This window comes from Eleutherodactylus coqui, chromosome 9 (assembly GCF_035609145.1).
Source record: "Eleutherodactylus coqui strain aEleCoq1 chromosome 9, aEleCoq1.hap1, whole genome shotgun sequence".
Classification (NCBI taxonomy): Eukaryota; Metazoa; Chordata; class Amphibia; order Anura; family Eleutherodactylidae; genus Eleutherodactylus; species Eleutherodactylus coqui.
The window spans coordinates 150,131,567-150,144,856 of NC_089845.1; positions in this window are offsets into that span (position 1 = coordinate 150,131,567).

Consider the following 13,290-nt stretch of genomic DNA (forward strand, 5'->3'; position numbering starts at 1 on the left):
GGTAACCAGAGAAAAGATATAAAACTGACATCTTTTTGTTACTAAAGCTCCTGAGCTTGTTGTGTCAGAGTTCCTTCTCATGCGACATCTACCCACTCACTTCACTCATGCCTTAGATTTAACGGCTTGCCATTCCATTTTGCTGCCTCGTTGTATAATGTGCCGGTTGCATGCTATTCGTTATACAAAACAAAGCCGTTGAATTCTGTGGCATTATCATTTCATTCGTTTCATGTAGCATGATACCAGGCTTGTAAAATATATGTCATTGGATGAAGTCCTGGAAGGTCAACCTAAAGGTGTAATTAGAGGACATGCTAGTGACCCCCATTATCATACCAAAGGGTCTCCTCAGACAGTATTACTGATTGGGAGTATGTAATGTGAAACTGATTGGGTCGACCAATAACGAGACATGCGGGTTGTGGATGTCACACAGTACGGGATAATAAAGGATAAGAATAACTTTCTATTCTTCCTTTAAAGCGAGGATGTAGGTGTTCATCTTGGACGTATAACTAGGGGCTCATCGTGGACGTAAAACTAGACAAAATTCAACATCTTATAACAAATGTTTTATGGTGAAGAAGAAATGATGAGACTATTCTAACATTTCTAACATGCCAAGTAGGCAGGCCATGGGCTCCGAATGGCCCACTGGGGAATTCCTCGATGAGCCCTAAGACAGGTTGGGCCACCAGCCTCAAGACCCCATACACAGGATCTGCACATATTGGGTAAATGGGAGTCTACTAGAGATGAGCGAACTTACCCAGTTCGGGTGTTTTTGGACCCGAGCACCGCTTTTTCCGAGTAACTGACTACTCGGATGAAAAGATTTGGGGGGCGCCAGGGGGCCGGGGGGGGGGCGTGGTGGAGCGGGGGGTAGCAGTGGGGAACAGGGGGGAGCTCTCTCTCCCCCCCCACTCCCCTCTGCAAGCCCCCGATCACCCCCCGAATCTTTTCATCCAAGTAGTCAGTTACTCGGAAAAAGCGGTGCTCGGGTCCAAAACCACCCGAACCGAGTACGTTCGCTTATCTCTAGAGTCTACCAATTCCTGCTTGCTGCATCCTCCACATACTTCAGTGGAAACAGGGCCACACACAAAGCAGCGACAAGGAATTTGTTAACGGGGGATCAGGTATTCAAAAGTGACAAATATATTCAGGTATGTCTTTATACTACTGTATAAATTGAGTTTTCCCTTTTTTTTTCTATTTCTCCGACAACCTCTTTAAGGCATTGCACGATATTACTGTGGGTGCCCTTGGGTCAGGTGGGTGCGGCCAAGGGTAAAGGCGGTACGTGCACTGTGATTTCAGACTTATTGTGAAGTGGTGTGGATCCCTCCAAGGACTCTTCCTGTAAAGTGAATATGTCATGTGCAGTTGGTTCTGCAAATGTTATTTAAGGTGTTATTTAAAAATGTTATTTAAGGGTGTTATGTAACCTGTTTAACCCCTTAGTGACCAAGCCTGTTTGCGCTTTAATGACCAGGACACATTTTGGAAATCTGACATTTGTTAATTTAACATAGAATAACTCCATAAAGGTTTTGCATATTCAAGTAATTCTGACATTGTTTTTTTTTTTTTTTTACCACATGTTGTACTTCATTCAGGTGGTACAAACAGACCAATAGAATTTGTGTATATTTATTAAAAGCGCCAAAATTGGGAAAGGTTTGGAAAACTTCATTTTTTCACATTTTTAACTGCAATATGTCAAATATGTGCAAACATACTGTACAAATTTTTGATGAGATATATATTTCCATCTGTTTACTTTTTTCTGGATACACATTTGAAAAACTTTAGTTTTTTTTAACCATTAACCCCTTCCCGCTCCAGGACGTACATTTATGTCCTGGAGCGTTGGAGTATGTATGCAGAGAGGTCGCGGGGCGACTTCTCTGCATTCAGCGTGGGCGTCAGCTGTTTACTACAGCTGACACCCGCAGGAAATAGCCCTGATCGGCCGATCGCGGATATTAACCCTTAAATGCCGCTGTCAATTCTGACAGCGGCATTTAAAGCCCCCAAAAGCTGTTTGGGGGTCCCGTATGGCCCCCCTGCGGTGAGATCGGGGGAGCCGTGCAGGTGTCATGGCTGCCGGGGGCCTTCTGCCGAGGATGGCTTGATAGGCTGCCTGTCAGAATGCAGTATGACGTAACGCTATAGCATTATGTCATATACCAGGAGCGATCAAAGTATCGCATATTGTAAGTATCGGACTTAAAAGTAAAGTGAAAAAAAGAGCAATAAAGTTTTTTTAATTGTAAAAAAAAAAAAAATTATAATAATAATGGAGAGAACACTCTTTGGCTTTCGGGGGCACAACTGAATAAATTCAAGGCCCCATTGATCAACTGTAGAGCCATCAAGCTGCCAAAATGATAGAACAGCCCCCCCCCCCCAATGACCCCATTTTGAAATCTAGACCTCTTATCCCATTCATCTAGGTGTGTACTGAGCATTCTGACCCCACATTTTTTTGCAAAAAGTATTGTAAAGCAGGTGAAAAATAAATAAAATTTAATTTTTTTCACAAATATGTCACTTTCATGACCGTTCTTTGTTTCAAGCATGGAAAAAATGGGTAGGCGCATCTCTAATTTTATAAGACTAGTTCTTCTGTGTTCAGCAATACCCTCATTGTAGCCCCAATCTGCTTACAGGACACATGGCTAGGTCTATAATGGAGGGTACACTCATTAGCTTTCAGGGCACAGACAAAAAAATAAAAATTTGACTCCCTAAAAAGAATCCCCTCCCCCACTTTTGGCATTCCCTAAATCTTAGATAAAAGTAATAATGTAATCCAATTCAAGAGGGAAGATGAAACTTTAACTTTTTATTTAACTTTCATGTGATCACCTTTATCTGTTAAATAACGGTGATCACGTGACCACGAATTACACACCGCGACCCCCGGTGACAGTTACGAGCGTAGCCGATAACAGGCAGCTGTCATGCTTCCTGACTCCCGCAGCTTTATTCTACAGAACGAACGCATTTTCACAGCCCCATAGAATAAAACAAGTATGACTCATCAATAAGGGGTTAAAGTATAGATTTAATAAATGGCCGCTGCTGTGGCCCCCCCATCCAGAATGGTGACAGTGGCCATTTAAAGGAAGAATGGGAGAGTTGGGATGGCTTATAAAAGCTCAACTGTAAAGAGCTAGAGGTGGTGATGGTTATTATCCTTGATGGAATCCTAAATCCTTCCAGTCACCTTCTCTGTTCTCCATATGATGATCAGCCAAAAAAATCCAACAAGTCTCATCCTCTTTTGACCAGTGAATGGGTGGTTGATTGGTGTGATGCCGATAATGAACATTAGCTTGTTGGAAGATCCTGTTGTAAACAGTGGGACCTTCTGACGAAACTCTGATCTGCTTTGGAAGCTGTAGAAATAAATTTGTTATGCAGCTGCTGTAACTTGATTGGACCAGAATGATAATGGAGGACCTCCCCCATTTATGACCAGGAAGGAGAATGCCTACAAACAGCAATTCTTGCGTTGGAGGACCCATCATGCCCATGCATTGTGTTAATGTCGATAGAGGTGCATTCTGCTGATTTCTTCTCTTCCAGCAGGAAGGCCAGGCCGATTAAATTGGGTTGACTCACATCTGATATCAGTATTGCTACTTCTGTTTTAGCAGGTGACTAGATCACAATTGTGTTCATTGTGGCCTTGCGTACACACAGGAGCACTTTTATGGCAAGGGTCAGGCCAATCCAAATCCTGCTTAGGCAAATGGCGCACTTCTTGGAAATTCACTTGTGGCATAGCCATGTACCTCGGGCTCCAGGGATAAGCAATAAACATATATGACTTGCTCATGCTAAATAGGAAACTTTAACTCAGTAATGAAAACAAGTGTAACATATAATGCAAGGCCCAATAAAGATTCGTAACTGGGTTGCAACTGGCACTTAACGTCTTTTGCCCATTCCCAAGTGGTGAAAAGAATGAAAGTCTTTTTTTTAAGTAGAACAGTCTCTTATTGCTTATTTCCAACTGGGTTCCGGGTTACTTGCAGTCCACTGTTATCTACTAGTCATCGGTTGCATTTGGATGTTAATGCCGAACCAGGCGCACAAGGGTGTACCCGGAGATGACAGCCTGACTGCTGGAGCAGCTTTACTATAGCACTCTTTCCAATATACCCATAGGGCATTAACCTATATTTCCCTGCTGGTTTGCTCTGTAGGTTCCAGCAATACTGAAGGCCTCACATGATTAGGAGAGTTCTACTGCATACTGATAAGGGGCAAACACCCCAAAACAGCTGTCTGTGCATGGGTTCTGGCTTTGCTTTCAATTCCTGGTCATTGTTACAAGGCATGTATAAAGAGTCTAACATTGACTTGAAGGAATGCTGTCTTCCAATATGTGGCACTGTGGAGGTATTGTTCCATCTCCCTTATTTGCATATTACCCAGAGAAACATAAATGGCTTTTTAAGTCTCCTCACTGTCTAGGTGCTATCCCTAAGGAGAAAAGATTTTCTGACTTCTTCTCAAGACACAGGGGCCTGGCCCCTATGCTGCTCTTCTGGAAACTGGTCCAGAATATCGGGGTGTGGCAGGCTGACAGCCACATCCTGAGACATAGTAACATAGTATGCAAGGCTGAAAAAAGAAATGTCCATCCAGTTTGGCTGATTTCCATTGGCCCTTGTTGATCCAGAGGAAGGCAAAAAAACAAAACAAAAAACAATGAGGCAGAAGGCAATTTACCCCATTTGGAGGAAAAAATTCCTCCCCGACTCCATAATGGCAGTCATAATAATCCCTGGATCAACATTTGAAAGTCCCTACCTGACTCCAAGACCCAGATCAACAATCCCGCTGGTCACCTAATGTCTATATCCTGTAATGTCATAGCACTCTAGAAAGACATCTAGTCCCTCATAAACTCCTCTATGAATATTGCCATCACCACGTCCTCAGGCAGAGAGTTCCACAGTCTCACTACCAGTCCTGGGTATAAACAGATCATGGGAGAGATCCTTGTATCGTCCCCTCATGTATTTATACATAGTTATTTGGTCGCCCCTTAACTGCCTTTTTTGCAGGGTGAATAATCCCAATTTTGGGGTATTCCAGTCCAACCATTCCATTTATTAATTTAGTGTTCGGCTCTTAAAGGCAAAGATATCACAATGGCAAATTTTAACAGACAAGTCAATAAACAGAACTCTACGGCATCAACCCGCTTACAATTACACGGACAGCACATTGATTTTTAATTGGAACTGTGTAATGCTTCATTTCTAGAGATGAGCGAGCACACTCGGATAAGTCAGTTACTCGAGCGAGCCCCGCTATTTTCGAGTAACTGCATTCTTGTTCGAGGGTGCTCGGTGGGGGGGGGGGGGGGATGGAAGAGATCTCTTTCACTCCCCCGCTACCCCTCGCCACCCCCCGAGCACGCTCGGACAAGAATGCAGTTACTCGAGAAGAGCGAGGCTCGCTCGAGTAACTGACTTTTCCGAGCGTGCTCGCTCTTCTCTACTCATTTCCCATCTGATGGCACTACAAGGCATTTCAAACACTTGCTGTTAGGCGCCCTGCCAATTACAGCTGATTAAAGGGAAACCCTGTGATCACCTTATGATAGGAGAATACCTCTATCAAAAAGGATTGGCCAAAGGAGACAACCGCTTTAAATTACTAAGACTCCATTCAGTGCTTCTACACAAGGCTTTGTCCCACCTGAGACATTACCGTCACCCGTCTTTCTCCTTTCCAAACATCCCATGATAATAATTTAGTCTTGTTCCCAGTGAGCAGGAATATTTTCCGGCACTGAATTACATTGTATTTACGAGTCAGTGACACACAATCCACTGGATTCCTTTTCTTGGACCCGGATCCTAATTTGCTTTCAGACTTCATCAGCATAATTATTTGCTCGATAAATTACTTTTTTGGAATAAAAGTCACCCGGGGGTCAGTGTCTCTAATGACTGCAGATGAGGAGCAAGCCAGAGCAGCATTATGTAAATCGGAATGTGAAGCCGAAGTGATTAGCAGAATCATCCTGAATTCAGACAGTGATGAGATTACATCTGCCAAAAAGTGCTTAGATACGGCAAATCTGCCCTGAAATGACAGGAAGAGTAAAGAAAAGAAACACTTTCTAATTGCCTTCTTGTATAAAAAACTGGAAAAAGAGAGCAAGCAAAACATTTTGGATGCACAATGCTAATTATATAGAAGTACATTAAAGAGGTTCTCTACTTTGGATAATCCCTATTTAGTAGAAGGGTGCCTTGACAATAAGCAGATTGCAATGTGATGACAGCAATCAGCCGTAATCTGTAGGGAATCCTTAAAGTAAGTGTTCTGTTTGCTAATAGCGCCACCATAGGGGAAATTCAGCATTATACATTGCCCATGCAAATCATTGGGTTGTATATGTAAAGCAGGAGAGAAGAGGTCTTCCAGAGAGAGAAAAAACACACAACCCAGCACTAAAACCTGTAGAAGATTGCATAACTGTCATATTTATTAACTGCATAAAAGTGCAAGGTTCTTTGATACAAACATGTGGGCCCATCTGCCATGTCTATGTGACCTCCATTCATATCAGGGAACCTACTCTAAAAAGACTCACCTCTCCTATGGTCTAAGCCTCCAATGCATTCAGGAAGAGCAGAATCCCAGCTATAAACTCTAATTAAAAGACTCAGGACAGATGAGGGAATAGGGTGCACAACAGATAAGGAAGCAGCCCCTCCTCCACAAATGCAACAATATAGTAGCAAAACATGCGCCTTAGCACTCACATACAATCAACCCTTTCCAATGCACTGTCTGACCTCTGAAGACATTATGATTTAAGGCTGTACAGCTCCGATGTTGGAAGACATCCATCAGGGTTCTCTTACTGTATATTGCCAGCCTCTCTGCTGTTGGAGCCTATCCAACGTGTCACCTCATGCAGTACTGGCTTTAGCCAGCATATAGCGCCGTTGTATAATGGCAGAAAAAGAGTAAGCCCCCTAGGAAAACCAGGATACAAATTGTATTGGAAAGGGCCACAGTTGTGTTGTGTACAGCAGAATCATACAGGAAAGGAGGACATAAACCAAGGTAGAACCTTACGTAATTGAAATTAAAGGGGTTGTCAGTTGTAAACTATCAGTCACCAGAGACCCCCGCTGATCAGCTGTTCTATGGGTTGGTGCTCTCCTGCATTGAGCTGATTTCTGCAGGAAGCAGTCAGCTCTCTTCACACTTCAGTGGCCAAGCTTGGTATTGCAGCCATTTACTTCAATGGCAACTTTACTTGTAATACCAAGCCTGGCCACTGCAAAGGGAACAGAGCTGTCTGCTTACTTCAGAAATTATAAAGTGCATGAGATCACCGGCCTAACTACCAGGTAAATGGCAGGAGTCCTGGGTGACTAACTTGCACTGATTTACTATTAATAGCCTTTCCTGAGGATAGGGTATCATTAATTTACAATTAGACAACACCTTTAAAAGTCCAAAAAACATTGAAACCTCTTTATTTAGTTCCAATTTAGTATATAATTGGGTGTTGTCAGCAGAGAGATGGCACTGGAAGCCTAATCTGCTGATAGTTTGTTCGGGGCTGTAGATAGAGGGGACCTAGCACTGAAGCTTGAGGAACCCTAGCAGCAAGAGTAAGGGAGCGTTCACACTGTGTTTTGTGCTTTCCATTAGAGGTACACACTGGGGGCACATAACTTATTTGCAATGGGGAGAGGCGGACCGGGGGCGGGGTTTCATTGCAAATAGTGCAAAGGGGTGGAGAGGAGGCAGAGAGAGGGCGGGAGCTCAGTTCCTGCTCCTGGCTCTTCCATCCTCCCCTCCCCTGCAGATGAGGACGACGTATATCGGCTCGGTGTGAAAACAGAGACCATATACGTTCGTGGGAACTCACCCTTAGTGTGTGACTAGGAATAGCATTAACCTCAGGAAATCTATACATTAACTAATTAAGTAGCCTAGAAATAGTTAATATAACAAAGTGTGCGTGACCTGAGGACAGTTCTGCTTGGGGACTGACGTCACTGCGCTTGCTGAGTTTCAATAACCAAGGACAATGGATTGTAAGAAGCTATTCATATGTAGAAGTCAGGTGTCTTCTGGTCTCATTTTCAATGTCTTTGACTAAAAATCGTATAAATATTTCTGCTTGTTAACAAATAAAGGAGGAAATTGTCATAATTCCAGAAAGTGCTGTGTGACCAGGCAACGATTCTGCCTTCAGCTCGTACTTAACCTTTGAATTCGGAGCACAAGAATATACCTGTAGCACCCCATGGGCATTAGAACTCTGTAAGAAAAGAGTCACATAAAAAATGAATGTGTATTTAAAAGAAAAGCCACCCAAAAAAATGCATAAAATTTATGGTGTTTTTTTTACAAGCCTTTAGAAATGCCACAAAACTCAATCTCAAGGAAGCCTTAAAGGGCCACTCCTGTGCTTTTAGCAATGTCTTCATTAGGTAGCTATCCTCCCAGTATATATAAGTGAGCTGGTATTACTTTAGTTAGTGATTTTTTTACTGCCTGAAATCCTGGCCTCTGTTCCGTCAGATGATCATGTGATCTCAGTTCTGACCAGCTCAGATCTAGCTTATTTAGGTGAATATAGAAGGTAATAATAATTAGACTGTTCCTCCTGCCAGCAAAAATCGTATAGCCTTAACTAATGCTGAGCTGATGCATCATGGGATTGATTAAAAGTAAAAAAAAAAAAATCTCAGGCTCAGGGCTTATTCACACAAGCGTATATCGGCCGCAGTTTTCCAATGCATCAGATCACACAGGCGTATTCCCACGATTAGAGATGAGCGAGCGTACTCGTCCGAGCTTGATGCTCGTTCAAGTATTAGGGTGTTCGAGATGCTTGTTAATGGAGACGAGCACCAGGCGATGTTCGAGTCACTTCCATTTTCTTCCCAGAAAATTTTGCACCGTTTTCTGGCCAATAGAAACACAGGGAAGGCATTACAACTTCCTCCTGTGAAGTTCCAGCCCTATCCCACCCCCCTGCAGTGAGTGGCTGGGGAGATCAGGTGACACCCGAGTATGTAAACTGGGGCCGGCCGCGGCTCGCCACAAATGCACGCTGAGAGACATTAGGGAAAGTGCCGTCCTGCTGTAGCTGCTATAGGGAGAGTGTTAGGCTGTTATATTCGTCTTCAAGAACCCCAAGGTCCTTCTTAGGGCCACATCTGACCGTGTGCAGTACTGTTGAGGCTGCTTTTAGCAGTTTTGCAAATTTTTTTTTTTTTGTATATCGGGCGTGCAGACCATAGCGTCCTCAGTCTGCAGTCATTTTACTGAGTATAGGGGCAGTACTGGTGAGGCAGGGACAGTGGTACAGGGAAAGAAATATACTGGCTATATAGGCAGTGGGCTTTTAAAAAAAAAATTGGAAGAAAAATCTTTGGGCTGCCTGTGACCGTGTTCAGTTTACTGCGTGTCTGCTGGGGGTAGTAGTCGCTCATTAATACCCAGCTAGGTGTTACTGCAGCCTTGCGCATAATTTTTTCTGGCTGCACTGTGCTTTCAATAACCACAGTCATCTTCCAACAGGGAAATGCATATACAGGCTATATAGGCAGTGGGCTTTTTCCCAAACATTTGAAAAAAATACTATATTTGGGCTGCCTGTGACCGTCTTCAGTTTACTGCGTGTGTGCTGGGGGTAGTAGTCGCTCATTATTACCCAGCTTAGCCTGTGACCGTCTACAGTTTACTGCGTGTCTGCTGGGGGTAGTAGTCGCTCATTAATACCCAGCCTTGCGTATAATTTTTTCTGGCTGCACTGTGCTTTCAATAACCACAGTCATCCTCCAACAGGGAAATCCATATACAGGCTATATAGGCAGTGGGCTTTTTCCCAAAAATTGGAAAAAAATACTATATTTGGGCTGCCTGTGACCGTCTTCGGTTTACTGCATGTCTGCTGGGGGTAGTAGTCGCTCATTATTACCCAGCCAAGCCTGTGACCGTGTACAGTTTACTGCGTGTCTGCTGGGGGTAGTAGTCACTCATTATTACCCAGCTAAGCGCTACAGCAGGCTTGCGCATAATTGTTTCCTGGCTCAGCTGTGTCCGTTACATGATCGCCGTCATCCCGCCAGAGGGAAAGAGTATACAATATATACGTTGCATACGGTGTCTGTCTGGTTTTTTACCTCACCATTTTAAAAAATTGAAGCAAAATACTTAAGGCCTACCACTGGCCTTTGGCCATTTGACTGGTTCTGCCCTGTGAATTCCAGTAGCTCAGTCATACGCACCTACGTCTCACTACAGGCGTGCACATAATTGTTTCCTGGCTCTGCTGTGTCCGTTACATGATCGCCGTCATCCCGCCAGAGGGGAACAGTATACACAATATACGCTGCATACGGTGTCTGTCTGGTTTTTCACCTCACCATTTTAAAAAATTGAAGCAAAATACTTAAGGCCTACCACTGGCCTTTGGCCATTTGACTGGTTCTGCCCTGTGAATTCCAGTAGCTCAGTCATACGCACCTAGGTCTCACTACAGGCTTGCGCATAATTGTTTCCTGGCTCAGCTGTGTCCGTTACATGATCGCCGTCATCCCGCCTGAGGGAAAGAGTATACATATATACGCTGCATACGGTGTCTGTCTGTTTTTTCACCTCACCATTTTAAAAAATTGAAGCAAAATACTTCAGGCCTACCACTGGCCTTTGGCCATTTGACTGGTTCTGCCCTGTGAATTCCAGTAGCTCAGTCATACGCACCTAGGTCTCACTACAGGCTTGCGCATAATTGTTTCCTGGCTCAGCTGTGTCCGTTACATGATCGCCGTCATCCTGCCTGAGGGAAAGAGTATACATATATACGCTGCATACGGTGTCTGTCTGTTTTTTCACCTCACCATTTTAAAAAATTGAAGCAAAATACTTCAGGCCTACCACTGGCCTTTGGCCATTTGACTGGTTCTGCCCTGTGAATTCCAGTAGCTCAGTCATACGCACCTAGGTCTCACTACAGGCTTGCGCATAATTGTTTCCTGGCTCAGCTGTGTCCGTTACATGATCGCCGTCATCCTGCCTGAGGGAAAGAGTATACATATATACGCTGCATACGGTGTCTGTCTGGTTTTTCACCTCACCATTTTAAAAAATTGAAGCTAAATACTTAAGGCCTACCACTGGCCTTTGGCCACTTGACTGGTTCTGCCCTGTGAATTCCAGCAGCTCAGTCATACGCACCTAGGTCTGACTACAGGCTTGCGCATAATTGTTTCCTGGCTCAGCTTTGTCCGTTACATGATCGCCGTCATCCCGCCAGAGGGAAAGAGTATACATATATACGCTGCATACGGTATCTGTCTGGTGTTTCACCTCACCATTTTAAAAAATTGAAGCAAAATACTTAAGGCCTACCACTGGCCTTTGCCCACTTGACTGGTTCTGCCCTGTGAATTCCAGTAGCTCAGTCATATGCACCTAGGTCTCACTACAGGCTTGCGCATAATTGTTTCCTGGCTCTGCTGTGCTTTCCGTAAGTGAAGTCAGCCTCTAACCACAGGCCAATAAGCGGCACATTTAATTATAGCGTTCTGTTTCTGCTCTACTCGTAATACACCATGCTGAGGGGTAGGGGTAGGCCTAGAGGACGTGGACACGGGCGAGGACGCAGAGGCCCAAGTCAGTGTGTGGGCACAGGCCGAGCTCCTGGTCCAGGTGTATCGCAGCCAACTACTGCGGGATTAGGAGAGAGGCAAGTTTCTGGGGTCCCCAGATTCATCTCACAATTAATGGATCCACGCGGTAGACCTTTATTAGAAACTGAGCAGTGTGAGCAGGTCCTGTCGTGGATGGCAGAAAGTGCATCCAGCAAACTATCCACCGTCACCACCCAGTCTTCTATGCCGTCCACTGCTGCATCCCTGAATCCTCTCGCTGCTGCTCCTCCCTTCTACCAGCCTCCTTCCTCCCAGCAAATGACACATGCAGAAGAGCAGGCAGGCTCCCATGAACTGTTCTCGGGTCCTGGCTTCAGTGCGAAAAAATGGTTCCTCTATCACCTGAGGAGTTTCTCATGGCCGATGCCCAACCTTTGGAAAGTTCCCGGGATCCGGGTGAGGAGACTGGGGACTTCCGGCAACTGTCTCAAGAGCTTTCAGTGGGTGAGGAGGACGATGATGATGAGACACAGGTGTCTATCAGTGAGGTAGTAGTAAGGGCAGTAAGTCCGAGGGAGGAGCGCACAGAGGATTCGGAGGAAGAGCAGCTGGACGATGAGGTGACTGACCCCACCAGGTGTGATAAGCCTACTGAGGACAGGTCTTCAGAGGGAGAGGCAAGTGCAGCAGCAGGGCAGGTTGGAAGAGGCAGTGCGGTGGCCAGGGGTAGAGGCAGGGCCAGACCGAATAATCCACCAACTGTTTCCCAAAGCGCCCCCTCGCGCCATGCCACCCTGCAGAGGCCGAGGTGCTCAAAGGTGTGGCAGTTTTTCACTGAGAGTGCAGATGACCGACGAACTGTGGTGTGCAAGTTTTGTCGCACCAAGATCAGCCGGGGAGCCACCACCACCAGCATGCGCAGGCATATGATAGCCAAGCACCCCACAAGGTGGGACGAAGGCCGTTCACCGCCTCCGGTTTGCACCACTGCCTCTCCCCCTGTGCCCCAACTTGCCACTGAGATCCAACCCCCCTCTCAGGACACAGGCACGACCGTCTCCCGGCCTGCACCCACACCCTCACCTCCGCTGTCCTCGGCCCCATCCAGCAAAGTCTCTCAGCACTGCGTCCAGCCGTCGCTAGCTCAACTGTTTGAGCGCAAGCGCAAGTACGACGCCACGCACCCGCACGCTCAAGCGTTAAACGTGCACATAGCCAAATTGATCAGCCTGGAGATGCTGCCGTATAGGCTTGTGGAAACGGAGGCTTTCAAAAACATGATGGCGGCGCCGGCCCCGCGCTACTCGGTTCCCAGTCGCCACTACTTTTCCCGATGTGCCGTCCCAGCCCTGCACAACCACGTCTCCCGCAACATTGTACGCGCCCTCACCAACGCGGTTACTGGAAAGGTCCACTTAAAGGGGTTGTCCCGCGGCAGCAAGTGGGTCTATACACTTCTGTATGGCCATATTAATGCACTTTGTAATGTACATTGTGCATTAATTATGAGCCATACAGAAGTTATCAAAAGTTATTCACTTACCTGTTCCGTTGCTGGCGTCCTCGTCTCCATGGTTGCCGTCTAATTTTCGCCGTCTAATGGCCAAATTAGACGCGCTTG